Here is a 19,464-nt window from a genome sequence, read left to right on the forward strand (position 1 = left end):
AAAGCAGTTCCGGAGTTCCCAGTCAGAATTAATTAATCCCTCCTCCATGCACTTTATCTGAACTTTTATTATAGTAATTATAGCAGCCTGACTTTTATTACAATGGTTATTTACACGTCTGCCTCTCCAACTCGGCCAGGAGCTCATGAAGGGCGGAACCCTGTCAATTCCTTACCTTGAGCCCCAGCAGGTGAGTACTGAGCACCACACAAGAACAATCCCAGCAAGACAGGAAGGAGGGCCCCCAGCCTTCAGGCTTAACAAGTCCTCCGTTGAATTCACCTGGACCGAGGGTCAGGTACCCAGAGGAGACAGGCTGCCTATGGTTGTAAAAATGCAACAGCAGGTTGAAAGGCCTCTAGTGGCAGAGGCTTCAACTCCCACAGAGGAGGGTGTTTCTCAGGGCTTCTTGGGATGTCTTAGGGACCCCTTTCTCAGTTCTCTTCCTAGACCTCTGTTTTGTTTTCTTCTCTCTCTTTCTCTCCTTCTCTCCCTTTCCCCCTCCTCCTCCCTCCCTCTGTCTCTCTCTCTCTCTCATCTCCCCTTCTCTTTCTCCCTTTCTCCATCTCTTTGTCCTTTTTTTCTTTTTCCCTTAACTGGACCAAATATAGAAGCAAAATACATTTTCTACTACTTGTCATACCAAGTGAATCTATCTGTTCCCTGCTCTAAAAAGTATATGAGTGGGATGTTTTCTACTTTACCACTTTCTTGCTCAACACACACACACACACACACACACACACACACGCACATCATCTTTTCTGTCAATGACTATGGATAGAGTGGAAAAAAGCACCGCCCCCCTCCATCACCCTGACAAATCCAAGGTACAAGTTCCTACTCGGCATCAGGTCAGCCAGCCTGCACCAAATGCCCCGGGAGCAGAGGGTAGAACATCCCTTCTTTGGACAAAAAATAAAGGGCAGACGCATCCTCTGAATGTGGGGACCTGAGGTCCTGATGGGTAGACAAGCACTGCAGCCACAGAGAAAAGGGGTTGCTAAATCATAAGAAGCATGTTGTGCAGGAAAAAGGGATTTGGAAGCTAAGGTGTGGACCTCAGCATGGCCTGGTCTGAGCAAGAAGCAAGAAGGAACACAAAAGGCAAAGCAGAAGCAGGATCAGCACAGTCTAATCGTACTAATGTTATTATACCAATATGATGAACAGCCAAACTCATGAAGCATTTAGGACTCATCAGGCACACTTTTATTTTTATTTTTTTTTCTAGGGCTGCACCTGCAGCATATGGAGGTTCTCAGGCTAGGGGTAGAATCGGAGCTGCAGCCGCAGGTCTACACCGCAGCCACAGTAACACGGGATCCGAGCCACATCTGCAACCTATGCCACAGCTTGTAGCAATGCCAGATCCTTAACTCACTGAGCGAGGCCAGGATCCTCATGGACCCTAGTGGGGTTCTTAACCCACTGAGCCACAACAGGAACTCCCCAGGCACTGTTTTAACTTCTTTACATGGACTAGCTCATTTAATTCTCAAGTCATAAGTATTCTCATAACTATCACCCCCCCCATTTTCCAGGTGAGAAAACTGAGGCATGAAGGGACCAAGGAGCTTGCCCATGGTCACAGAGTTGGTAAAACAGTGTGGACCAGGCAGACTGACCTGCAGAACTTGTGCCCTTAATGACTTTTTAAACATTTCAGAGAGGTGGGAGCCCCGAGACCCAGTATTGGCTCTGTCCCCTGGGTAAGACGCTGTGAGATGGAAGGCTCTGAAGCCAGCTGTACTACTTCCCTGTGCCTCAGCAGCCCCCCTTCCTGGAATCCATAATGATGGATACTTCATGAAGATTTTATGAGAATTTACTGAAAAGGTGCCATGGACAGAGCTTAGGGTCTTGCCTGGCACTGAATCTTAGCCTAATATGCACTGGGAACCACTCATTCTTTTTTTTTTTTTTTTTTTTTTTGCTTTTTAGGGCCATACCCACAGCATATGGAGGTTCCCAGGCTAGGGGTCTAATTGGAGCTACAGCTGCCAGCCTGCACCACAGCCACAGCAACACAGGATCGGAGCCATGTCTGCAACCTTCACCACAGCTCACGGCAACGCTGGATCCTTAACCCACTGAAGGAAGCCAGGGATCGAACCTGAAACCTCATGGTTCCTAGTTGAATTCATTTCCACCAAGCCATGACAGGAACTCCTGGACTCATTTTTTGCCTCCCCTCTGTGGTCACTCTCCTTGGGACCCTGCACACAGGCTATGGGCCCCCTTCCTTCCTGGGTTGGCCTGAGGAGGAGGAAGAGGAAGGGTGATGAAGCTCTCAGACAAGAACAAGACAGATGCCACTGACCAAGTGCTCCTCCAGTGCCAGGTGCCTGCAAGCCGCTTTTAAAATCCTGGGCCAGAGGTCCACTCTCCCATTTCACAGATGAGGTGCCCGAGGCTCGGGGTGATGAAGCAACTCGCCCAAAGCCCAAAGTGGAGAACGGCAGGGCAGGCATTTGGACCGAGGCCTGTCTGACTCCAAAGTCCAGGCTTCCAATCACCACTCTAGTCTTCCTGCCGCAGGCAGCCAAGGGTCAGACCTGGGGTCTCAGTCAGCCCAGAAAGCAACACAGTGCAGAAGGAAGAGAGGCCTTGGTACTGCTGCCGGGCTGTGCCATCAAAAATAAACCTCTCGATGTTGCTGTGCCTCGGCCACCCGGCCTGCCTGTCAGATGCCCTGATGACAGGGAGGGCCCTTTGGCAGGATCAGAGCATTTACAACTAGGCTGCATGATTAGGATCATTTGCATGACGACTGTGATGGCTCACCCCGAGAACGCAGATGGACAGCTGCGTCCCGGATGCTCGGGGAGAGCTTAGGGCCGCCAGAAAGCCAGGCTGTGTGTGACCTGGACCCAAAGGTCCAAAGAGGAGGGAGGAGCGGGGACTGGACTGTCCCCACCACGGCCCTGGTGCTCTGGGGATGGACAGGAACCGCCTAGGGTCGGGAGAGGTCCCCATGCGGCTCCTCAGACACCATCTCGGATGTGACTCCATTAACCACCTGGACCTGGCCTCCCCCATCTGCCACCCCCTGCAAGAGGCAGGTCTGTGAGCCAATGGCCTCCTCCTGCTCTGCCACAGCCCCACCCCAGCAGGGGTGGCAGTGAGGCCAAGAGGAGGGAGCAGGAAGGGGCGACAGCCCTGCGCTCTGCTGATTATGCATCAAGGCTCTCATTATGCCATTCTCATCACTTGCTCGGGGTTTTCAGCGAGTGTAGAAAACCCACGTCTGTTGATGCTTCATCTGACGTGCACAATGCAGAGGAAAAATAATTCGATTAGGGAAAGGGGACAAGAAAGACAGGGAGAGGGAGGGTGACCTGGTTTTGCAGCTGGCTCAGCGATGTACAGGCAGATGGTTTGACCTGAGTGGGGACGTTAGGAAGATACTGTACAGGCTCCGGATGGGAAAGTCAGGTGAGAGATGGAAATAAGAGTCTGAGGTCAGGTGCCAGCTGCATGTGACCGGCCACCAGAGGCAACTCCTCAAGCAGAAACAGCACAGAAGAAAGACCTGGAAAGGTTCACCAGGACGAGGGGGAAAAACATCTAGGAGACAGTCAGGGTCTGGAGAACTTTCACAGCCCTGCCTCAGGGAGCCCCATCTGAGGGGAGACACAGCCCTGTTCCCAGGGAGCCCCCGTCTGAGGGGAGACACAGCCCTGTTCCCAGGGAGTCCCCATCTGAGGGGAGACACAGCCCTGCCTCAGGGAGCCCCTGGCTGAGGGGAGACACAGCCCTGTTCCCAGGGAGCCCCCCATCTGAGGGGAGACACAGCCCTGTTCTCAGGGAGTTGTAGTTTGAGAGAGGAGAAATAACCTCTACTTCACAGAGCTTCTAGTCTGTGAGAGGAATCAAAGTATCGCCTTTCCCAAAGAGATACCCAGGATTTATTACATAGATATTAACAATACCCTGAGGTCAGGCTGTGACTTTCCATGTATTCAGAACTAAACAGAATGATGAGATGGGTACATGGATTATTCCTCAGCTTCACTGAATTATGTAAATGAAAAGAACCAGAGTGATGAGACTGAAGGGCCTGGGTCTATGTTTAGATAATAGAGGAACAAGGGAAGATGGAGAGGAGCTTGCTCTCAGCTCCAAATCACTGGGAGGTAGGTAGCAGCAGGGGAAACTCAAGGCCGGTCCCAAGGAGCAGCAGGAGGGCTGCCTGGAGGGTCTCTGCCCCGGCTGCAGGCAGAACCAGAAGCCCAGCTTCTCAGAGGGCAGGTTCCCAGAAGCCCTCCTAAGAAGCCAGGGACTCAGATGTGACGGAGCCTCTCAGGCCTGGAATCCCATCTCTGGTGCTCAGGCAAAGAGAACTCCATGGAGGATAAACAGACCAGCCATTACCACTATAAGGGCACCGTTTATTGAGTACTTAACACACATCAGGCACTGTTTTCATGACTTTCGGGGTTACTAACTTTCTTAAACAGCACAACACTATCAGGTGTTATCAGCATTCCTATTTCTCAGATGAGGAAACTGAGGCACAGAGAATATAAGTTACCACCAAATGTTACACAGCTAGTACATGGCACAGCTGGAATTTGGATCCAGGGGATCTGACAGGGTGGCTATCCATTTTCCGTTTAATTGCTTCCACGGACTGAGGGCTCACTCCCTTGAGGACTACTGTTGCTAGGACATCTTCTAGCATAATCTGAAGCACAGAGCAGAGGCTCATACCCTGGACATATAGGTTCCATAGGATAGTAACCTAAACACTGAGAACAGTGCATGCTATGCAATCCTCAGGAATAGTTGCAAAATGAATCTCCTTCCAGTCAAAACATCCCATCACTTCCAGGGCCACAAGCAGGGCACAGTCACAGGTTCTAGCAGTGCCCCCACCATGTCACAGCCAATGTGGCTAGAAAGGGCCCCAGGAAGGGAAAGCCAAACAAGGGAACTCCCAGTGAGCAAGTGCCATGAGACCTGAGGGGGGCAGAGCTGAAAGCAAGGCCCCTCTAAAGTGCCCCCTCTACCAGGAAACAGCCCTGACTGCTCCAGTCCCCCTTTGACTCCCACTGTCTTCACTTCTCCCCTGGTCCTGAGCCACAAATGATGGGGTTGGTTTCTGTCTGTGTGGGTGGCCTACCTCCCCACGTGAGCCACAAGCTCCACTGTGGGGTGGAGACCTGGCATTATGTGCCCTCCAGCCCCTACCCACCCCCTGCCCCAACACCTTGGCATAGAGTTGGGAACAAGGGCAGGGCCTTCCTCGGTGTTCAAGATGGACTTGCCGTCAGAGGTCATAAGGGAGGGGCTGGGCACACTACCCATCCTTCAACCCTCCCGCTGCAAACAGGAGAACAGGGGACCTCCCAGAGTCTTGACTAGGGTTTTCTCTGGTGCCCCATCATCTTCCCTGTGGCTCCAGCGTCACCTTGTTCAGGCTGGAGGATGAGGAAGGGAGGAAGACCCCAGGAGGCTCCTCAGGGCCACCGCCGCCACCGCCAACGCAGCTGCCACCACCACCACTCTCTCTGCTCAGTGCCTGCTGTGCTAAGGGGAGGGCTGGCTCTTCCAGTTCCCTCTCCTTCTCTCTCTGTCATCAGGAGGAAGGGTAACAGGAGAGACAATTACTCAGGTGGGGCGGGGGCACTCAAAGCTCTAGGGAGGGGCAGGAAGTGAGGGGCTACCTTGGAAGGAAGGAAGGGGGTTTGGGCTGCGTGGGGGTGATGGGAAGCCCCAGGTCCAATAGGTGTCCCCTGCTCCCAGGTCTCTACTCCGCACTCCCCCAGGCACAGCCCCCAGCCACCCACGGCCTTCCTTCCGCTGACAGCTCTTTCCAGAGGAGAAAGCCGCCCCAGCCCAGCTCAGGATGCCGGCAGCCCAGTGTGAATTACCATAAACACAATGGGGCCAATTAGAGATTGGCTGGTTTAAGAGAAACACTCACTCCCACAGCCCACTTTCTCTCCTTCCCAGCCAGGATGTTCTCCTCAATGCTCACAACCTCTCAGAACATTCCAGTCAACATACACCCCAATCACCTCCTCCCCCCAACTACAGCTCTCTCCTGACACCCCCCAAGACACCCACTACCCCATCCCCAATCACTCCCGGCTCTGGCCCAGGGCATCTCCTTATGACAACCCCACCCCCACAGGGGCGCGGGTGGCAAGGGAATGAGGTAGGGCCTATAAGTAGGGTATCAGATCCTGTCTTGGTTCACCATAAATGTCTGCATGAATTTTTTTTTTGAAATATTGCATTAAAAGATTTTCCATCTCGAAAGAGAAAGGCAAATACCACGATATCTCTTATACGTGGAATCTAAAATGTGGCACAAATGATCCTATCTACAAAACAGAAACAGACTCAGGGACAGAGAACAGACTTGTGGTTGCGGGGGGGGGGGGGGGGGGGGGGGGGGGGAGAAAGGGGGAGGGAGTGGGATGGAGGGGGAGTCTGGGGTTGGTAGGTGCAAACGCTTACACTTAGAATGGATGAGCAATGAGGTCCTGCCGTACAGCACAGGGAACTATATCCAATCTCTTGGGATAGAATATGATGGAAGATAATATGAGAAAAAGAATGTCTATATATGTATGACTAGGTAACTATTCCATACAGCAGAAATTGACCCAACACTGTAAATCAACTATACTCTAATACAAATAAAATAAAATAAAAAAGATTTTTTTTCATCTCAATTCCCTGTGGCAATTCCCTTAAATTCTGAAGCCCAGGCATGCGCCTCACCCCTTTCTGGCCCCCAGTACACTGCCCTCCCCCACGGTTGGGGCAGAGTCTGGGACTCTCCAGTCTCCTCCATCTCTAAGGACACAGGGCAGCTGACAGCTTGATACTCACCCCACCCTCCGCCCCTCCCCAGCCCCCAAGCCATCACCCCTCTTGTAGAGTGAGACATCCTCCCCACCCCCCCCCTCCCGACCCCCCGCCCCGCCCCATCCTGGAGGGCAAAGGCTGATAAGGAACTGGTCGCTGTTGGAGCAGATCTCTCCTCTCACGCCTTCTTCCTCAACAGAGCTGAGGCTGTCTTCCCTTTTGGGGGGTCACTAACCCCCATCCTGTCAGCACTGCCCCAGAGGTGCCTTTTCCCCAACTTCAAGCATTTTGATGTTTCTTCCCTGACAGCCACTGACATGGGTTCGGTGTGAGCCACTACCAACAGTTTAGAGAGCAGAAGGGAATTCTCCCCGATGGAGGCAAGAGCCATGCTCAGCAGCCCTGGGAGGCTTCCAGTTCATTCATTTATTCAATAGCTACCTCGTGGGCACACCCACGGTGCGTCAGGTGCAGTTCCAGGAGCTGTGGATGCAGCGGGAACAAAACCATCGCTGTGCACTACCCCCCCGAAAGAGCTTCGATTCAGGGTTCCATGGGGGAGGCCCTAACCCACCCTCAGATATTCCCCCCACACGGACTGCACCTGCACCTGCCTTCACTGGTACAAGACTCACAGGCCAAGGCGCTGGGCAGCCCAGGACGATCGCTTGGTTAGTCTTTATGTCTTGAGCAAAGAATTAAGAGAGCTCTAAACTCCTATGGAGGGCAGACAGGCTGAAATGGGTGTGGGAGGTGGGGTCTTAGTTTTTGATGCTGGCGCCTGCCCTGTTCACTGTGGGTACAGCAAGTCCTGATTTGGTTCTGCCGCATATGCCCTGGACAATCCTCACTCCTCACTCCGCCTTCTCCATCACCTCTCTGAGATGTGAGATACTAAGGAGAGGGCCAACCTTGTAAGGCTTGAAATCTGGCAAATCTCCCCTGATGCAGAAAGAGTGCTAGACCAGGCATCAGGGTCATGTTCCTGGCCTGGCCACGGACCCAGATGGTGGAGTACAGTGACGGAGCGAACAGATGCTATTGTTGCCTTGGGTCACTCCCCACTCTCCCCACCTGGCTGGGTGAGCCTGGAAAGCTTCTGTGCCTCAGTTTCCTCATCAGGTGCTTAGGGAAAATCCTACCCCGTGCCTCACTACAAATTAAACTTTCAGAAGAGTCCCTGGCACCTCATAAGGGCCATGTACACAGGGACGACCATGAGCTTGCTGGGTGACCTTGGGCAAGCCCCTCCCTCCCGCAGAAGGGTTGCACATGTTCCACCTGTAGAAGGAACAGTTTGGACCTAAGCCCCCCTCTGGACCCCAAGCTTTTTCAAAGCACCAGGACCTCTTCCTCCTGGGCCCCCAGCATCAGACACTTAGCTGGGGGTCTGCCTACTCCCTCCCTGACAGGGCAGAACCTGGAGCACCTCTGGGGCCTTGGCCGGGGAGGAGGAGACAGCCAGAGAGGTTCATGATGATGTGGTTCTCTTTGTAGATCCACTGTGACTGGCAGCGTGGGGAAGGGGGATGTCGCTCGAGGGGCTGCCAGCTGCCTCTGCCCAGATATTGTTGAGAGCAGAAAACATAATGGTATTTTCATTATGAAAGGGAAACACAGAGCGAGCCTGTGCCTTCTGCAGAGAGAGCGGTGTGTTTCTTTCCTCGCCGGCTGGAGGGCAACTGGGCCAGGTGGTGGACACGGCGGACGGACACGTACAAACTTGACCCCCAGAGGCCTGAGGGGCATCGCAGGGGCCTGTAGTGCCCAGGGAGGCAAAACCTCCTGGGATGGAAGAGGGCAGTTGGCAAATAAAGTCCTTCTCTAGTTTCCTCTCGGGGCCGGAGGGAGCCCCACCTGGGATCAGGAGGCAGAGACATTTCTCCCCAGGAAAGGAGGGTGGCTGGCTTTGAGCTGTGTCTGAGCTGTGTCCTGGTGCTTCCTCCTTCATCCTACAGGTCTGTGTGTGCCCAGGGCTGGCACAGGCACAGGGTGACCCCTAACTCTGTCACTGGTGTTCCACATCATTGGTAGAACCAGCAGGTCCTGGCCCTTCCCCGGCCAGCCCACAGCAGGCTCCAAGCTCCCTGCCGTGAGTGGTCACTTTCAGCCTGGGCTGGCTCTGCCCAGCCTGGACTCTCCCCACTAATGCTGCCACACAGGGGGGCACCCTGAATATTCTCCCCTTTCAACCCGTGCTAGATGACACCTCCCTGAGCATCCGCGTGTGTCTGGCACACCTGTCCATTCATTCATTTACCATGTTTCCCCAAAGGATCTACCAATGCCCAGCCTGGCCCCTGAGGAGAACAGAGCTGAGCCCATCGGCAGAATGTGGCCCCTGGGGGACAGTTGGGGATTCTCTGAGGTCTTTGGTCACCAGACCTCCCAGTTCCACTGAGAGGTCAAGAAATGTTAGGGCCTGAGACCCAGGATAGAATGTGGTGGGGGTGGGGGCAGTGACAGAGACACCTCGGTGCTGGTAGCTGGGGGGGTGAGGGCTCAGGAGCCTCCTCCACCCAACCAGAGTGAAGACAACAGAGAGGAAGTGCAGGGTGTGGAGCAGAGCCCAGGGAGACACGGAGCTCCCTGGCGGAGTCCCTGACATGCCGACCACAGGTGTAGGTGACAGGTCCCAGCTGCTGTCAATGGGATGGTCTCTGTGGCAGACGGTGCTGACGCAACCACAACCTCCCATTCCTCCAGCATGGCCTCCCACAACCGTGGGCTTCCAGCCCAGGGGGAGATTCTCGTTATGTTATTCAAATGCCCAAAATGCACCCATCAGACCCCAGAGCCAGAGGCGTACGCAGAGTGTCACAGGGCACCCAGAGGCTCACCCCTGCCTGCACACGGACCCAGAGAGACATACACATATCTAAGGAGGCACAAACATGCAGCTAATGCCCACGCGTGCACACACACACACATGCACTCACACAAAGCAGAACCACACACAGGTACATCCACCATGCCCAGGGTGCCTCTGTCCTCAGGCCGCCTGCAGTGACTCTGCCACACACACAAACAATACACACTTGTGCTCATGTGCATATAGAGGTACAGAGACCCGGTCATTCAAACACATGCATGCACATGTGTACGTACACACACACACACACACGCATGCTCTCCATTTCCTGGGGGGCTGCTTTTTGTCCTGGATGCTTGCTGCAGGCGCACCACACCCATCAATTCTAACATGAGGAGAGAGCACTGCACCAGAGAGAAGCCCACACACTCCATCAGGGGCTCCTAGGACCCTGGGTGATTGCCTTTTCTTGAGATGCAGGCTGTGAGTTTTCCAATTAGGAAACTTGAGCCCTGAGAGACTCCGCAGCAGCAGGGGGTCATTAAGGATGCAGCCCAGGCGGTGCTGGTTGGGAAGAGGAAGAAGAAGTGGGGGTGGCGGAAGGATGGGTGGGTAGGGGGAGTCCCTGCAGCCAGGGAGAGATTTTCAGAGGGCTCTGCAAACAGGTGCAGAGTTCTTAGCCCCCCAGCACTGCACTGCAGCCTCAGCCAACAGCCTTCCACCCAGGCCACCTGCACCACCTGGCCTCTGAGCCTGGCTGGGAGCAAAGAAGTAAGATGCTAACAAGACCTCTTCAGCATCTCCCTGAAACCAGCCCTGCCCCTAACGCTGACCACGTCTCGTCTCTTCCCTCAGGTGAAGCTTGCCTTGGGACGCCTGGACCTCTTAACTCCAGCCAGAATGCTGGTCTCATCCCTAGAGGGCTGGGCACCCCCAGCTGCTCTCTCTTCCTTGGAAGGACTCCCCTAGGTCTCTATGGATGCAGCTGGAGCTATGACTCCCCAGAGCTCCTTATCCACGTCTCCCCCCAAGGGCATCTAACACCAAAGCACCCTAGGGACAGAGGCAGGATTGCAAAGTGAACGGGGGCCATGGATCAGGGTGCTAATTCGGGGTCTCCCTCCTGCACTTAGATGACGTATCAACAGAAGGGGCAGCAAACCGTTTCTAAAATAAGGGATTGGGTCTGACGACTTCGAGAGCCCCTGCCAACCCCAAAGCTGGGATATTCTGAATTCATCTTGGATGGTGGAGCTTCAGACATCATTAGGCACAGGGAAAAGATGACATTTCTTCCCCCTCCAGCAGGTGGACATCTGGGCTTATTTGGTTCCTGCTCATCAGCACGGAGTCCAGAGGAACAACCATCCCTCTCATTCTGGTTTCTCTGTCGACACCAGTCCCATACAGCCTTTGGATCAAGGCCGGGGGAACCTGCCTATGATACGCACACACCTCTGTGTACATACCTCTCTCACTGCTGCCAGAGATGATTAGCTAGGTTTTTGGCAGCTGAGTCATATTCTTGGCTCCCATTCAGCTCACCCAGGTGTCTCGCACATCTGTATCCTCCCCACCCCTCCTCCTGATTCCCCCAATCCTAGCCCTGCTGTCCCCTCTCCCCTCCCACCACCACCCCCCACTCACCTAGGGAAACAAGCTGTGGGAAAACAAGACTGATTTCTCACCGTGTTTATAAATCTCTTAAGCTCTGCACGGTGCTTTTTTTTTTTTTTTTTTTCCCAGCTTGAAGCCTAGCTGGAATGTTGCTGTTTTCGCAGAGAAAATCAAAGGAAAGGGATTATAATTATGGGTCAAGTCCTGAGCGGGAAGCAGCTGCAGGCGCTGGGGGCTTCCCTTGCTTGGGCATCTTTTGTATCTGCAAAGAGTCAGGCATCCTAGAGGCGGGCTGAAAAGGGACGTGACCTGGGTGGTGTGTTTTGTTTTTTTTCTCTTTTGCCTCTTCTCATTTTCTCCATTTCTTGCCCTCGTGAAATGCTGGGCTCCCATCGTCTCCTGTCCTTGTTCTTGGTGAAGCAGCCAGGCTCTAAATGCCCAGCTCAATAGCCACAAAGGGGCTCAGGCCTGGCATGCACACCCTGTCCTAGTCCCACCCTGGAGAAGAACCCTGCTGGCCCCCAGCTTCCTTCCAGGGACCGGCATGGACCACTTCCACCTGCCACCACCATCCCCACCCTGAGATTCTGAGCCATCCAGAGACTCTCAAAGGAGGGCACAATTTGCCTGTCCTACCCTAGCCTGGAAGCTCTTTCCAACCTGGCCAGCTGGGAGAAGGAAAAGAGCAAGAGAAGGGGCAAGAGGGAGAGTGTGTATAGATGTAGGACCTGGTCCCTTTGCTGTCAGCAGAAATTGACACAACAACAATACTAAATCAACTCTAATAAAAAATTTAAAAAAAACAAAAAAAATAAAAAAGAGGAAGAGGAGAGGAGAGGAAAAGGGGGAGAGAAAGAGAGAGAGAAAGAGAGAGGGAAAGAAGGAATACCAGCCAGCAGTCAGAACCTCAAACCCTTCTTCCTTCCCTGCAAACATAGCGACCTGCCTGACCCACGAAAATCTGCAGTGTCTCATCTGCCCCTACTAACGCCAGACCTGAAAATGCCCCCTGAGGCGGACATTGTCAGACCTCTTGGTTTCTTTGTGGGTTTTTTTTATTTATTTATTTATTTTTGTCTTTTTAGGGCTGCACCTGTGGTATGTGGAAATTCCCAGGCTACGGGTCGAATCGGAGCTATCACAGCCACAGCAACACCAGATCCGAGCCACATCTGCGACCTATACCACAGCTCATGACGATCTCCCACCCACTGGGCGAGGCCAGGGATTGAACCCATATCCTCTTAGATACTGGTCGGATTCGTTTCTGCTGCGCCACAATGAGAACTCCTTTTTTTAAAAAAAAACAAAACCACAAACTTTCAGCATCAGCTGCCTGGTGGTACAGCAGCTGAGCATGTCTAAGTGGATCTGAGTACACGGCCATGTATAATCCAATGTTTCCTGCAGGGCCACACGCCCTTGCCCCACAGGCCTGGGAGCCTAGACCTCTCTGTCCCAAGCCCCCCATTCAGAGCATCTGAGTGGACAGTGCTGTGAAGTCACTGGCTCCAGGGCCCTCCTGTAACAGAGGAGAAAACCAACCCAAGAGCAAAGGAGGGTGAGCAACAACCACTGGCCTCTTCCCTCCTCTTCATCCAACAGCCTGGCGGGTTCACAGAGGGCCCCGCGCCCCAACTCCTGCAGAACCGAGGGCCACCTGTGTGCTCATGGTACTGGACAGAAACAGCAAGTCCCAGCTCAGCATGGGCCCCACCTCAGGCAAACTGCCTTCCCTCTTTGGACCCCAAATCTGCATCTTCCTAATGAGGACGACAGAGCACACGGGTGGCCGGGCCCTTTGCAGCTGTGACAAGTCAGGACATGGGAACTGAAGGAGAGTGACCGAGAGGGCAGCGAGGGATGGTGGTTGGAGGTATAGCTACCTGAATTCAAATCCTCTCCCAGGTAGCAACAGAGAACCCACCAGGTTGAGTCACATCTAACCTCTTTAGCCAGGGTTTCCGCATATTGTAAATTGGAGGTAGTAAGAGAGCCTATTTTAAGGAATTGTCTGGGGGTCAAGTGAGCTAATGGAGGCAAAACACTTAGCACAAAGCCTAGCTCATAGTAAGTGCTTACTACATGATAACTATTATTTTCTCCTCTTGGAAACTGACTAAATAGCAAGGAACCTAGTCCTGTCATTCTGGAGAGTTGGGCATGATGGAGGCACTGGGGGTGTGGGAGCATAGAGGAAGATGGGGTCCCTGGGCAGGGCAGGACGCCAGAGCTTGTGGCCCCTTCAAGGCCACTCACTCATTCCTAATGTAGAGCCAGACGCTGCAGGCTCCTGGGGCTGCAACAATGTGCTCCTGGCCAACAGAGGAGAGAGAGAGCCATCTCCACTGCAAACAAACCAAATGACTTGTATTCTCCGGGGTCCCACACTCACACACTGGGGCAACCTCTGGAGCATGTTAACTGGGTTACTGTCTGCATGGCAGAGGCCGGAGGTGGTGGGAACAAGAAGCACAAGGAAAGAAGGAGACCTGGGGATTCCCATCACCCCACTCAGCCCCAAACCCCTTTCCTTCCTTCCATGGTAGCCCCCTCACTTCCTGCCCCTCCCTGAATGCATCTGCACTAAATAACTGTCTCTCCTGTTACTCTTCCTCCTAATAGCAAAGAAAGAACTGGAAGAGGTAGCTCCTCCCCTTTGCACCCCAGGACACAGAGCAGAGAAAACGATGGTGGTGAGGGGGCTCCTGGGGGTTTCCTCCCTCCATAATCCTCCAGCCTGAGCAAGGTGAAGCTGAAGCCACAGGGAAGATGACGGAGCACAAGGGGTTGGGGAGGGGGGGTTCCATGGCCCTACAGGCCACAGTGATTGGTTATGAGAGGAGCACATGGCTCAAGTGAGTCCAATCAGAGTGGGACTCAGAACTCCTCCCAAGACTGCTCCGAGAATGTGTTCTCTCCCTTCCAGATCCTGATCTGTGGGCACACAGCCTACACCTGCTGCAGCCATCTTGCTACCAGGAGGAAGGCGTCCTGAAGATAAAGCCAACTCAGAGATTGGGGCAATGGAGCTGAACTCTGAGGAGTCCAGGCCTGAAGTCCACACTACGTTCTTGTTACACGAGCCAATAACACTCATTTTTAGAAGTCAAATCCAATTGGGTTTTTGTCTGCTTGGAATCAATTGCATCGAGTGGATTGAGACTTTGGTACCAGAAATGGGATGTTGACATAAGTGACCTTACAACATTAGGCTGGGATCTTACAACATTAGAAGTGGGATGTTGACATAAGTGACCTTACAACATTATCATGTAGTAAGCACTTACTATGAGCTAGGCTTTGTGCTAAGTGTTTTGCCTCCATTAGCTCACTTGACCCCCAGACAATTCCTTAAAATAGGCTCTCTTACTACCTCCAATTTACAATATGCGGAAACCCTGGCTAAAGAGGTTAGATGTGACTCAACCTGGTGGGTCCTCTGTTGCTACCTGGGAGAGGATTTGACATCATGCCAAAGAGATGTGCTGGCAAACAACAAGGATGCTGCCATCCAGGACCACCATGGATAGTGCCCTGCACAACCCTAGGGCATCACTGACATAGCCATTATAGATTTTTATCTTCACAAGGGGACTTTCGAGCAAATGGTAGTAGAATGAGTTGAAAAAAGGGGAGAACAGCATGTGGAAGTTCCGAGGCCAGGGATCAAACCCATGTCACAGTTGCAACCCCAGCCACAGCAATGACTATGCCAGATCCTTAACCCATGAGCCATCAGGAAACTCCAAGGGGAGACTTTTGAAACGTGTCACAATGATGTCAACTGGGGAAGCAGTGGGGACATCATTCCCCAATCTGGCAAATTGCCAGCACTTGATATGTAATAGGGTGGTTAAACTATTGCCTCAGTCTCCTGAGGTCACAGACCATGTGCCCAAAAACGCTACAGCAGGTGAGAAAAATTTAGTGAGCTGGACCAGGTCGATGGCTTGTCATAGCCTTCAATAAAAAGCGGGACCCCAAAGACAAATTTGTTTCTAGCTGGCCCTTTGAGAACCAAGAAAAACGAAAATACAGTTTTGCTAAGAGAAGCTATCATTGCTGTCTGTGATTTATAATCCAAAATTTTCTTGAGATTATGGTCATCTGGAGCCTGGCAGGGATGGAAAAGTGATGCAGTTGCTTGTGAGCAAAGTGTAGGGACTTCAATGGAACATAAGATTGGGATCCACAGGAAGTCAGAATCCCTGGACCACACACAAACATCTCTTGAAAGAAACTCCCCTCCCAGCAATGAGGACAACCCCAACCACCTGTTCTAAGGATGCAGCTGAGGTGTAGGCAGTGAGCAAAGGGCAGATCAGTGGTGCCTCCCTATCCCACAAAAGAGGCCCCCAGGAGGTACAGTGTTGAGGCAGAAGCTATGAAATTATGGGCTAGAGAAGGAGCAGAGCAAGGAGGTCTGTTGCTAGGAGACAATTCTCAGACCTAAGACTTACTCAGCAATATCTCTTGGCTGCCGTTATTGGCACATGGTATCGACTGGGAAGTAAACAGACTGGAAATCTAAGGTCTTTAGAGAGAGTTACACTGTCAAGTCCAGCTGACAATGGCCTTTGATTGCTCAAACCCTACGGCAATGCCCAAGTTCCTAGCCTCATCCAATAGGAGGCAACTCCTGAAGTAGTAGAGAAGAGAGGCCTCGGCAACGTCCATCTCAGAGGGGTCCAGAGAGGACAATGGACCAGGGAAAGCCTCCCACCCATGGCCGGCTAACCACGGAAGGCACACTCGCCAGGAGAAGCTGCTCTGGCAATGTGGCTTTCCAATCTTACTCTTTTCTAAATGGAAGGGGTAGGTTTTTGTGTGCTTGATTTGTTTATTTTTGCAATTCTCATATTCTCTCTCCACTAGTACGTACTGGGTGTGCTGCTGAGGCACAAATCAGGCCCAAAACATCAGCAGTTTCATGCGGATTGGATGAAGGACTCAGAGCGCCGAAAGATGCTGGACCAAGACCTGTAAGCAGCAGCTTGGTGAAATCTCACAGCGCCTTGCTCTGGGTGTGAGGTGAGCGCATGGTATGTAGGTGGGTGCTCTGGAAAGTGTACGTGTAGTATAAGGCTATGTGTTGCAGACAGAGGGGTGGACTGCAGAGGACTTTCGCAGTTATCTTCCAAGGATCCATCATTAAAGCTCCTGAATACTATTTAGAGCCTCCTGTGGTCTGAGGACTCTGATTCAATCTCCAACTCCAGGGTGAAGCAGGCATGTGACACTAGGACAGTCAGTGATGGTTCATGAGCCACAAACCCTAGTTTCTGAGGAATCTTTGATCCAAGCCCATCCATTCAGAGTGACTCTCAGGGACCTGGGAGTCAGTAACAGATAATTACAGAGGCCATCTGCATGCCAGGCACTGTTCTAGGCAATGGCAGATTCTAAAATGAACCACAGAGGCACAGTCTCTGCCCTCCAGGAACCTGCATCCTTCAAGAAAGCGTAAGATGCAGATGGGAGGCCAGGAAGGAAGTCAGCGGAGGAGGACAAGGCCAGCACACAGAGCACAAGACACAGAGAGACAAGAAACGGAGCCCGAGGCCTGTTCCTGAAGTCTACGTTCCTGCCCAACTTTTCAAACACAGGAACCAATAAACACCCTCATTGGCTTTACCTAATTGGAGTTGGGTTTTCCACTATTTGCATTTACAAGATATGCTATGCATGAATCTCTAGAGCTTAATTCATGTCTTTGGATTACATCATAGCACCTAACCCACTGGCAGAAACCTAGATCATGACTGATAAATATGAGTTGAATGAATCAACAAATGCAGACAACCATTAAACCTGGAGGAGAAGTGGCTGTTGAGGATGGATCCCAGGACAGAACTATAAAGGCCACGACGCTAAGACTGTACATGGGCAGTCAACCTAGCAATTCAGTCAAGTAGCTGGAGAATTACCAGAGCATTCTCCATATGAACAGCAGAATGTCTTATGAAAATAATTACTCTGATTAGTTCTGACATGCAAATGTGATAGAATCCAATATTAAGAAAGACTGGAGATGGAAGGAAGATTCTGGTCCATCGTGTCCAATTTGCTCATTTAACTGATGAGAAAGCTGAAGCCAAAGAAAAGACAAGACCCGCCCAAGCCCCACAGAGGTGACAATCCATTTACACAAAACACACCAGTTCCCAGGCTGTTTCCTCACTAGGGACCAGAGCATTTTGCTCCCTCCCGAGAACAGCGGTTCTTAAAGTCTGAACTCCATCGTGCAGCATCAGCCTCACCGGGGAACTCAGAAGAAATGCAACTTCTCTGGGGTTCCATCCCAGACCTACTGAATCAGAAACTCTGCGGTGGGCCCCACAATCCTCCCAGTGATCCTGATGTATGTGCAAGCTTGAGAACCACTCTTCTAGAACAGTGGTTCCCAAACCCGAAGGAGCATACAAAACGCCAGTTCAAATTTAGTAGGTCTGGGGTGGGGCCCAAGAATTGTCATTTCTAACTAGTTCCCAGGTGATCCCAATGCCCTGTGGATCACAGTTTGAGCAGCAAGGCTCTCTGCGTGAAAACACTGTCTTGCAACTGCTCTCCATTCACCTGTAGAAATGGGAACTTCTTACAGAGGTAGCTAAGCAGGCACAGTCACGCGGGACTTGGAAAAGTAAAACTCCAGAGAAGTACCACACCATGTAAAAGATCTATTTATAGCTAAAAAACATTCGATAATTCAAATATACCACATAGGCTGCTAAAGTCGCAAAACCTATTTTTCTCTTCTTTCTCACTTAAAAAGAAAACTTTCATTACAAAAGCAGTATCATTAAAAGGTTTTGCGAAAAGGAAGGGAAGAAAAACACTCAGACTCTAATCACCCCAGCCCAGCAACTATTTTTTTTTTTTGGATTTGCATAATCCTTCCAATCTTTGTTCATAAATATCCTTAAAAAATAAAATAAAACCAGTTCCTATCATGTACTGTGGGGTTTTCCGGACTAGAATAATTCTGTACTGGAGTGCTCTTATCCAATCTCATTTATCTCAATCAGTTAAAAAGAAACCCACACTTAATCAGTCCATTAATATACTTAGCTATTCAGCAAGTTAGTTAATTCTCTGGGCCATGGAGGTCCATAGTCTCTGGATGGTCTTAATCAAGGACCCGGGGAGGCCTTTGTCTCTCCCGTGACTTAGAGCAGGTCTCTCTTTTCTCAGCTGATCTTTCAAGGTCTTCAAAGAAGGAAGCACCCTCAGCCTCCCCTCTTCTCCCCACCTACCTGCTCACCGCCCCCCCGACTGGTCCCTCTATTCCCATCACTTGGGTAAGGGCCTCCTTACTAGGTACCAGCTTCTTATCCCCACCCCCTCCTAAGAGGGAGAAGAATGATCTGTGGGATACACAAAGGGGAGAGCTTGTGGATGAACAGGCTGCACAGAGGACTGGGTAGGAACAGGTGAGTGGACCCGAGAGGCTTCTGCCTAATGCATGAATCTCAGACCCTCCTCAGGGGTTTTCTTCTTGGGACTTTCAAAACGCTATCATCCCTGTCTTGGTTCCCCCTAGAAGTGAGCTAGAATTCCAGACAGACAGAGCGACGGGTAGACTGACAGATGGAGGAATGAGATAGATGGATGGGTGGGTGGATGAATGGAGTGGGGGGGTGTGGATGGAGTGATAACAGAGATGGATGGGCAGAGACAAGGCGACAAGAAGTAGCTTGGGTGGACACAGTGGCAGGAAGCAGAAAGGTCCCAAAGGAAGAGGGAGTTGTTTCTGCTCTTTTCCTTGATGTGTCCCAAGAGCCATCAGCAATTCAAGGTAAAGTGGACCCAACAGCGTGTTGTTAAATCGTGATCACAACTTCATAGAACCACTGACTATTAAAGCTGAAATGGGGTCCTCTTTTACTGATAAACAAACTGAGACCCAAGGAGGTCAGATGATTGGCCCAAAGTCTCAAATACTGCTTGTTTTTTATACTTTTGTTTTTCAATCTCTCCCTCTCTCTCCCCTCTCCTTCCTTCCCTCCTTCCCTTTGAAAAAAAAAAGAAGAAATCACTCTTGCCTTTTCGCCTACCTATCTTCCATCTCTCTTCTATCTCTGCCCTCAGCCAGCTTCTTGGTTAAAAGTCGCCCCACAGTGAATCAGCCTACGAGCACAGTGGTTTCCACAGCAGAAGCAGGAGGTGAGGCTGACATTCCGTTTCTAACAAAGCCATTTTCAATAATG

At 51.6% G+C, this 19,464-nt stretch overlaps 1 protein-coding gene and 1 long non-coding RNA gene across 7 annotated transcripts in view; one reads left to right on the plus strand and one right to left on the minus strand.

Annotated features, from left to right (window-relative positions):
• LRFN2 (leucine rich repeat and fibronectin type III domain containing 2) overlaps positions 1–19,464 on the minus strand; it is a 305,256-nt gene that overhangs the window by 254,652 nt on the left and 31,140 nt on the right. The window lies entirely within an intron of this gene.
• LOC146401541 (uncharacterized) lies at positions 1,211–9,949 on the plus strand. The gene is made up of 2 exons (XR_014810104.1): positions 1,211–6,302; positions 6,438–9,949. It is a non-coding gene; the product is annotated as an uncharacterized LOC146401541 (long non-coding RNA).

Source organism: Sus scrofa, chromosome 7, assembly GCF_054392235.1.
Source record: "Sus scrofa isolate SSC_HxYL_T2T_F1_AM1 chromosome 7, Sscrofa_HxYL_maternal_Yorkshire_Landrace_v2.0, whole genome shotgun sequence".
In the NCBI taxonomy this organism is placed as follows: domain Eukaryota; kingdom Metazoa; phylum Chordata; class Mammalia; order Artiodactyla; family Suidae; genus Sus; species Sus scrofa.